Source organism: Phaseolus vulgaris, chromosome 5, assembly GCF_000499845.2.
Source record: "Phaseolus vulgaris cultivar G19833 chromosome 5, P. vulgaris v2.0, whole genome shotgun sequence".
NCBI lineage: Eukaryota > Viridiplantae > Streptophyta > Magnoliopsida > Fabales > Fabaceae > Phaseolus > Phaseolus vulgaris.
The window spans coordinates 28,822,206-28,831,986 of NC_023755.2; the positions used below are offsets into that span (position 1 = coordinate 28,822,206).

At 42.5% G+C, this 9,781-nt stretch overlaps 1 non-coding gene across 1 annotated transcript; it reads left to right on the top strand.

Annotated features, from left to right (window-relative positions):
- Window positions 1-448: 448 nt before the first annotated feature.
- TRNAG-CCC (transfer RNA glycine (anticodon CCC)) lies at window positions 449-519 on the top strand. The gene has a single exon. It is a non-coding gene; the product is annotated as a tRNA-Gly (tRNA).
- Window positions 520-9,781: the final 9,262 nt, after the last annotated feature.

Consider the following 9,781-nt stretch of genomic DNA (forward strand, 5'->3'; position numbering starts at 1 on the left):
TTTTTAGGTAAACATATCAAAATAGTTTAGAGAAACAAATTTATCGTATAATACGGCTTAAAATCATAATTCGGAAAAATTTTAATTACATCCACTGAAATTATACTAAATATACGTTAATAAAGTCAAATTCATGTTCTCTATAAGTTTTAAACAATTCACTCACTACGTGTTTTCAATAAATATCACTCATGTTTCTTATATTTTTTTAAATAAACATTCATCCCATCATCTTTTAATAAATAACAAACGGTTTCCTTCTCTTATGTTTTCTTAAATAAAGTGACATTCACTTTATTATTTTCTTTACAAAATAATAATTTTAGTTATTGTTTACATAAAATTTATTATATAAAAATAAAAACTAAAGAAGATACAAGTACACTTAAGTATAAACTCATGCTATGAAAATGTTAATTAAATGTTTATATGTTTTGTGACAATAAAAGCGCATCTGGTGTAGTGGTATCATAGTACCCTCCCACGGTACTGACCGGGGTTCGATTCCCCGGATGCGCATATAATAAGGTTTTTAGTTTTTTATATTTTTTTTTCTCCAAAAACAGTAGCTATTTTAATTTTTGAGCTATTTTTTTCAACAATACACCTTTATATGGTTAAAAGTAATTAATGCAGAACCACTTGTATTAAGAATAAGAAAAGAAGTAGTTGAAAAGTTAAGGATTTCTTTCATTATATTTGTATTGATTGAATATTTCCAGTGGCTAACAAGACATAATTGATATAATTAATAATCTCAAAACACTTCAGAAAACGAAAAAAACCCCTCAATGAATAATTAGGGTTAGAAAAAATAAAGATGCTCGATATGGGATAATTTGTATAAAATTTGTTTAATATTTTGATATAAAAAGTAATTATTTTATAACTTCTTTTAAAAATAAAATATTATATTATAATAAAATAATAATAATTTATTTAGATGTCAATCTAACCATTGTTATTATTCCTTAATGGGTTCATTCTTCCTCTGTAATGCATGTGTCAATTTTATTCGATGCCACGATTTGACAAACCACAATATTTGCCAATCAAGGAAGCAGCATACCTAACTAATAATACTTGAAATATGACCATCCTCTTAATAATAAAACTTTACAAAAACATAAATTTATTTATTAAATCTTGAAATATTATCCTAAAAGTTTTTTTTTTATATAGTATTAGTTTAAATATGCTTATGTTAGTATTTGATGTGAAAAGTGGATTTAAAAAGTTTAGTAATTTAAATTTATAATTTTATGTTTTTATTGTTTTTAGCAATACTTTATAAATTTATGGATTTAAGCAAATAATTATCAAGGTGAATGATTTGATCTCCGATTAATATAAATATATTTAATCATATTAAACTTTATTATATACGTTTTCAGCACACACTTAAATAATTATGGAGGAAAGTGTATGAAATAATTGCAAGAAATTAAAGAGAAAGGAAAATCTTAAAGCGAAAGAAGAAAAATGATAGAAGCTCACGAGAATATCAGTTCTATTGATTGTGATGGTAAGATCAAATGTTTTCAACTAGGAATATGGTAAACGAGAGGATGTCAGAAGCTGAGTAGATGACACTATTAATATCTTGCGGAGAGAGATGGTTGAGATGAAGAAGAAGAAAGAATAGGAGATATTAGTTCTCCAGAAAGAGAATGTAGAGAAGAAGATGTTGAAGATAGACTTTGATGTCTCCAAATCTATGAGGATTGCTTGAAGGCCTGGGTGCTACTTGTGTGTGTTTTGGGTAGTTTGAATTTGTAAATCCACTCTTTGTTATGATCCAAACTTGTTTTAATCAAGATCTTTTAAAAAAAGAGTGTTTTCTAAAGAAGTGGAAAAACAACCAGTTGTTTTATCGTTTCAATCGATTGTTTTACACTTCGTGGTTTTTGAAAAGGATTTGAAAAGCTTAACTTTGTTTGACTTTGTTGTCAAACCAATTCAATTGGTTGTTTCGAGAAATCAACCGATTGTTTTTTGAAAATTCTTAATAGAATCTATTAAGTTTGTTAAAACTGTCTTAAATGATTCAAAACTGATTTGGCTCTTGCATTAAATGTTTTTAACAGCTTATTGGAGTATAAATAATTTGTTATACGCTCCTAGTTGTTATGAAAATAAAATTGTACCTTTCAAATCAGTTTTTTCCAAGATTGCTTCAAGCTTTGGATTCTTTTAAAGAGTGGAATAGGATTGCTTTGTAATTTTTAATTCATTGTATCAGGTGTGATCATTCCTTTTCTCTCTTAATCTCTATAAATCTGTAAAGACTAGTGTGTGCAAATCTAGAAGGTGTTCTGATCTGTGGTGTATTGTTAGCCAAAGAAGGTGTGTATTCTTGAGGGATTCAAGATCACCTCTTTGGTGTGTGTGGTTTGTAATCAAGGTTTTGATTCTTAGTGGATTTCTCAGAGGTTTTTGAAAACTGAATGTAGCTCTTGGTTAAGAGTGAACCAGTATAAATTTGTTGCGTGCTCTTTCTATCCCGTATCTCTTCTAAATCTGTTTTAGCTTGTTTTTATTCACTGCTTGTAAAAACAATCGGTTGATTCGCATAAACAATCGGTTGTTTTCAGGAATAAACTTAAAACAAGTTTATTTGTTGGCTGATTTGGTTTCTTATTCATTGATTCTTCATTGAACTTCACTCTACCTTCAGTATTTGCGAATTTTTTTTATAAACAATTCACCCCCTCTTGTTTAAGGCTTACAATTCCAACAATTAATATCAAGAGTTAGGTTCTTGAAAGTCATTCAAATTTTGATCCAAAAATCTGTTTTCATGCAGGTAAACTACCTTTGGGGGAAGGTGCTTCTATTATTAGACCACCTCTGTTTTGTAGTGTAAATTACCAGTTTTGGAAGGTAAAAATGAAAATATTTGTAGAATCAATTGTGTACCGACCAGGTCATCGGGTGTGATGACGTGGACAAGAGAAAGGTAGGTGGTCAACAAGTCAACGTAGTCGCCGTATGTAGAAGCGGCGTTCTGCAGTATAAATAATCGGTTATCGCCGAGATGTGTCACCGCCAAGATGGATCATCGCCCATCGCCCAAGAGAAGCATCGCGCAGAAGTAAGACGTCGCTGAGTAAGACGTCGCCGAGTGTAGACATCGCCCTAAAGTTGGGTGGCGGCACTGTGGGACCCTCCGCACAGAATAAATGGTCGAGTCAAAGGGGCACCCACGGAGTATGATGGCGCGAGAGATACAACGCTCAAGTTAGAGCCCAAGTGGCCATAAGGTTATACATTGCACTCCAGATAAGGGAAGCCCATGGGCCGTGTACCGACCAGGTCATCAGGCGTGATGACGCGTCTTGCACGTGCTCGAGTGGGGCGTGCTCAATGGAACGCGTAGGCTAGAAAAGATGAATGGCTCGGAAGTGGGCATAGTCGCCGATCGGTGGATTGGCGTTCTTCGATCTCTAGTGTGCGTAACCGGCGGTCACCAAAGTTGCGTCGCAGTCGCCGTATGAGAATGCTAGGAGATCGGGTGGTTTACACACCGCCACAAGGAGCACGTCGCCGGGTCTCCCAGCGTACTTAGTTAAGGCTGTCGATGGCTCGGAAGGGTAATTCCAAGCGTGTAAGTTCAGTAAGACGATGGTGGCACCAGCTTGGGGCATGAAAGTCGAGTGGGTTGGGGGAAACACCTTGCACATCAGCGACAAGATTCCCAAAGTGGACATTCGTTGGTGACAAGGTTTCCCCAGCTAGAACCTGCATGGCGTAGCAGTAAGGAGGGTGCCATTCGCGGCGAGCGATATCATAGAGATGATGCACCTTGTTGCATCCGATACTCGCCTTGTCGGGTGGAGTTTCACAGCGCATTACGTGCTAGGTTGCCCCTTGAGTTGAAGACTTAGCTGTGCGGCTGGTTACTACACAAAGAATGACGTTTAAGTTGCCCCAATCCCGATGATGACACGTGCAGGGCTGGATGCGAGCCACGCGTCCAAAAGCATAACAACCTGGAGAGAGAAGAAACCTAGCTATAAAGGTAACCTTAACAGAGTCTGCAGAGGTACGCTTTCATAATTACACAGAGCACTAAACCCTAGTTGTTCTTGACGGCGCACCCAACTGTGAGCACAAGGCAATTAGGGCAACACAGTTTTAGTCCTTGAGTACAGTTTTTGACCACCCTCAGAGCATTCGTTCAAGTGCTCCGATACGGGGGTGCGTCACCTTTGATGTTTCTCGCTGGCTGACTTGAGCGTCGGAGTGCAAACGGCCGCGAGGGCGCCCCTTTGTTCTTCTTTTTCAGGTACTCATACACAAGAGGGAACGAAGGTGCTCTAGCTCGTGAGTACAAGCCACTCGTAGAGACGACCTAGGTCAACCGGCCGAAACATTTGGCGCCCACCGTGGGGCCCGATATAAAACATCAGTCCCACCACACAAGTTTTTCAGTTCCAGTTGCAGTTTCCAACCTAGTTCCAGCCCTCAAATCGCAGATAGTCAAGGGGGGCTTCCAGAAACCACGAACATGAGACCCGCACGCACTAAGAGCGAAGAGATGACCATACAACAAATCGTGGAGAAGCCCTCCAATCAGTGAATGAAGAAGCCAAGGCTGACCAGTTAAGGCCATTCCTTGAGCGTGGAATATGGCAAACCTTAAGTTGTATTTTAGTAAAGTCAGCCTAGCTCGGTGTCAGTGCAACCACTCGAGTATAGCCGCCCCGTGAGTAAATGGTTACCTAGTGCCAGGTAAGACAGGGGCATGAGTACCATGCAGGAGAGCCCGTCAGCTCGACCCAAGGGTTCGGGGGAGGTCATCGGTGATTGGGCACAAAAGGTGAGTCGTGAGCTCAACTCAGATGTTGGTCAGCCTAGAAAAGGGTCATAGAAGTGTTGGACGACGAAGCCTGTCGGTGAAAGGTCAAGCCATCAGGACAACTCCTCTAAAAGGTACATTACGACTCATGTGCACTGACCCTTGGCTCAGAGAAAATCTGGACACGGGCAGCCTAGATCGCAGCTCGCCACCGTTGTGGTTCGAGCCTTTGAACAGACGGAGATAGAAGGGCTAAAGTCTACCATTGGAGTTAACCAACGAGAAGAGGCCTCAGCCAGTCGAGGAGTGGCTTGAGAAGAAGATCAACGACAAAACGTTTAAGCTGGGGAAAACTTTAGACGGCGAGACACAAGACCAGATCGCCAAGGTAATAGTTAGAAGTAATTTCAGTTAAAGCAGTTTTTCAAGGGGCACTCGTTAAGAAGTAGTTTCAGTTAAAACAGTTTTATCAAAGTTTCCAAGTTATTTAAGTTCGCATGCTTATCGTTTTAAGTTTTCAGAAAAAAGACCTTATCGCTTTTATGAGATTTAAGGCAACAGTTTAAAGATTATGGCATGCATTCAGTACAAGGTTTTAAAGTATAAGTTTTCAAGTCCTCATCGCCGCTCGGCGATCAGAGGCACTAGTATAAAGTTTTAAGACCTCATCACCACCTGGCGATCGGAGGCACTAGTATAAAGTTTTAAGACCTTATCGCCACCTGGCGATCGGAGGCATTAGTATAAAGTTTTAAGACCTCATCGCCACCTGGCGATCGGAGGAAAACAAATATAAGTTTTTAAGTCCTCATCGCCACTTGGCGATCGCAGGCACAAGCATAAAGTTTTTAAGTCCTCATCGCCATCTGGCGATTGGAGGCACAAGCACAAAGTTTTAAACCCTCATCGCCACCTGGCAATCGGAGGTGAAAGTTAAAGTTTTAAAGTCCCCATCATTTTTCGGCGATCGGTGGCAATAGTAAAAGTTTTAAAGTCCCCATCGTTTTTCGGCGATCGGTGGCAATAGTAAAAGTTTTAAAGTCCCCATCGTTTTCCGGCGATCAGTGGCAATGGTTAAAGTTTTAAAGTCCTTGTCGTTTTACGGCGATCGGTGGCAGTAGTTAAAAGTTTTAGAGACCTCATCGTCTTTTGGCGATCGGAGGTACCAGTAGAGCAAAAAGCCCTCAGCGCTCTTGCGCATTTTGAGGCAAGAGAAGAAGTCCTCCTCGCCCTTGAGCGAGTGCAGGCGAGAAAGAGAAAAAGTCCTACTCGTTAGAGAGAGCGTAGGCGAGAACAGACTAAAAGTCCTCATTGCCTATAGCGAGCGTAGGCGAGAACAGATTAAAAGTCCTCCTCGCCTATAGCGAGCGTAGGCGAGAATAGATTAAAGGTCCTCCTCACCTATAGCGAGCGTAGGCGAGAACAGATTAAAGGTCCTCCTCGCCTATAGCCAGCGTAGGCGAGAACAAATTAAAAGTCCTCCTCGCCTACAGCGAGCGTAGGCGAGAATAGATTAAGAAGTTCTACTCGCCTAGAGCGAGTATAGGCGAGAGTTCAGAACAAGATAACAGTTAAAATCCGGGCGCCTAGTCCTTGAGCAGGGGTTAAGGGATTCCTTCGGGACGCCCCCTCCTCAAGTATGAATAGCTAGCCCCGGTACGTGATGAGATTAAAAGTCCTCAGTGCATCCAGGGGAAGAGGAGATGTAACCCCTGGGCAAGTTGAGGCACCAGAGAAAGTCCTTCTCACCCTCGAGTGAGTTCAGGCAAGAACAGATTACAAGACCTCTTTGCTTAAGCAAATTGAGGCAAGTTTAAAAGTCCTCAGTGCATCCAGGGGAAGAGGAGATGTAACCCCTGGGCAAGTTGAGGCACCAGAGAAAGTCCTCCTTGCCTTGAGCGAGTTCAGGCAAGAACAGATTACAAGACCTCTTTGCCTAAGCAAATTGAGGCAAGTTTAAAAGTCCTCAGTGCATCCAGGGAAAAGGTAGCCCCTGGGCAAGTTGAGGCACCAGAGAAAATCCTCCTCACCCTCGAGCGAAGCTGAGGTCAGTTATCAGATAAATCCTCCTCGCCCTCGAGCGAAGCTGAGGTCAGTTATCAGATAAATCCTCCTCGCCCTCAAGCGAAGTTGAGGTCAGTTAATAGTTATCAGTTAAATCCTCCTCGCCCTTGAGCGAAGCTGAGGTCAGATATCAGATAAATCCTCCTCGCCCTCGAGCGAAGCTGAGGTCAGTTAAATAGTTATGAGATAAATTCTCCTCGCCTAGAGCGGGTGCAGGCCAGAACAGAATACAAGACCTCTTTGCGTAAGCAAATTGAGGCAAGTTCGAAAGTCTTCAGTGCAGAACCAGGCCAACAAAGTTTTAGGCGATGACCTAGAAATACACATGTCACTTGGCAGATCAAGCAAGCGAGATTTCAGATACTAAAAATGACTCCCGCCTACTGCTCAGTGATCGCACAACAGATAAGTTATCAGGGTGGAAGAAGTCACAGGGTGGCTGAGGTAGGTTTGTAAAAGACGCCTCACTACCCAGATCAAGTTGTTTCAGATTAAAGGCTCAGGGAAGGCAGAGGGAGGTCCGTTAAAGGCAGCTCTCCTCCCAGAATGAGTAGAATTGATAGCTCAAGGAACGAGGCCGCTCCCCGGAGGACGCCTTAGCAGATAAAAAGGAAAATAGCATCCAAAGAAGCCCACGACTTTGTGATTGAAGCTCGAAGGAAGAAGTACGCGACGAGAACTAAGTTAGCAGATTTTGAGGTGATGACATAGAAGTGCGCATGTCACTTGGCAGATCAGGCGAGCTGGATTTCAGATACTAAGACTGACCCACGCCTATTGCCTAGTAAGTGATTTTGCGTTAAATGTTATTGTTATAAACTAATAGTTTGTCTAGTTAAGTTGATTTTCACAGAGCTAAGCACCAGTTGGCGCTAAGTCGATTTCTTTAAAGCAAGAGTTAGTCAGTTATATCAGATGATTACACAGCAGATAAAAGCAAAACCATGTGCACATTTATATGTGTTGAAGAAGAAAATGAAACGGTGAACTTTTTAGTCTTTTTGCTGAAAACAAGTTATCAGCTCAAGACTGGGGGGCTTGTGTACCGACCAGGTCATTGGGTGTGATGACGTGGACAAGAGAAAGGTAGGTGGTCAATAAGTCAACGTAGTCGCCGTATGTAGAAGCGGCGTTCTGCAGTATAAATAATCGGTTATCGCCGAGATGTGTCACCGCCAAGATGGATCATCGCCCATCGCCCAAGAGAAGCATCGCGCAGAAGTAAGACGTCGCTGAGTAAGACGTCGCCGAGTGTAGACATCGCCCTAAAGTTGGGTGGCGGCACTGTGGGACCCTCCGCACAGAATAAATGGTCGAGTCAAAGGGGCACCCACGGAGTATGATGGCGCGAGAGATACAACGCTCAAGTTAGAGCCCAAGTGGCCATAAGGTTATACATTGCACTCCAGATAAGGGAAGCCCATGGGCCGTGTACCGACCAGGTCATCAGGCGTGATGACGCGTCTTGCACGTGCTCGAGTGGGGCGTGCTCAATGGAACGCGTAGGCTAGAAAAGATGAATGGCTCGAAAGTGGGCATAGTCGCCGATCGGTGGATTGGCGTTCTCCGATCTCTAGTGTGCGTAACCGGCGGTCACCAAAGTTGCGTCGCAGTCGCCGTATGAGAATGCTAGGAGATCGGGTGGTTTACACACCACCACAAGGAGCATGTCGCCGGGTCTCCCAGCGAACTTAGTTAAGGCTGTCGAAGGCTCGGAAGGGTAATTCCAAGCGTGTAAGTTCAGTAAGACGATGGTGGCACCAGCTTGGGGCATGAAAGTCGAGTGGGTTGGGGGAAACACCTTGCACATCAGCGACAAGATTCCCAAAGTGGACATCCGTTGGTGGCATTGTTTCCCCAGCTAGAACTTGCATGGCGTAGCAGTAAGAAGGGTGCCATTCGCGTCGAGCGATATCATAGAGATGATGCACCTTGTTGCATCCGATACTCGCCTTGTCGGGTGGTGTTTCACAGCGCATTACGTGCTAGGTTGCCCCTTGAGTTGAAGACTTAGCTGTGCGGCTGGTTACTACACAAAGAATGACGTTTAAGTTGCCCCAATCCCGATGATGACACGTGCAGGGCTGGATGCGAGCCACGCGTCCAAAAGCATAACAACCTGGAGAGAGAAGAAACCTAGCTATAAAGGTAACCTTAACAGAGTCTGCAGAGGTACGCTTTCATAATTACACAGAGCACTAAACCCTAGTTGTTCTTGACGGCGCACCCAACTGTGAGCACAAGGCAATTAGGGCAACACAGTTTTAGTCCTTGAGTACAGTTTTTGACCACCCTCAGAGCATTCGTTCAAGTGCTCCGATACGGGGGTGCGTCACCTTTGATGTTTCTCGCTGGCTGACTTGAGCGTCGGAGTGCAAACGGCTGCGAGGGCGCCCCTTTGTTCTTCTTTTTCAGGTACTCATACACAAGAGGGAACGAAGGTGCTCTAGCTCGTGAGTACAAGCCACTCGTAGAGACGACCCAGGTCAACCGGCCGGAACAAATTGATAAAGGAATTTGGGGTGCTATTAAAAATGGTCTTTTTTTCCCTGTGCTTGAAAATGATAAAGTGATTTATGAAAAACCTTTGTCCTAATGGAATGAACATGAAAGCAAAAAGGCTTAATATGATTGTATTGTAAAGAATATTGTTACATTTGCTTTAAGTTTTGATGAGTTTTTCAGGATGTCTCAATGTGAATCAGCAAAGGAAATGTGGGATACCTTAGAAGTCACTCATGAAGGAAAAAATGATTTGAAGAGAGCAAGGAAGCATGCTCTCATCCTATAATACGAGATGCTTAGGATGCAGAAAGGAGAGACAATTGCTGAGGTACAAAAGAGGTTTACTCATATTGTCAACCACCTCATGAGTCTTGGGAAGATGTTTGAAAATGAGGAACTCAACATCAAAAT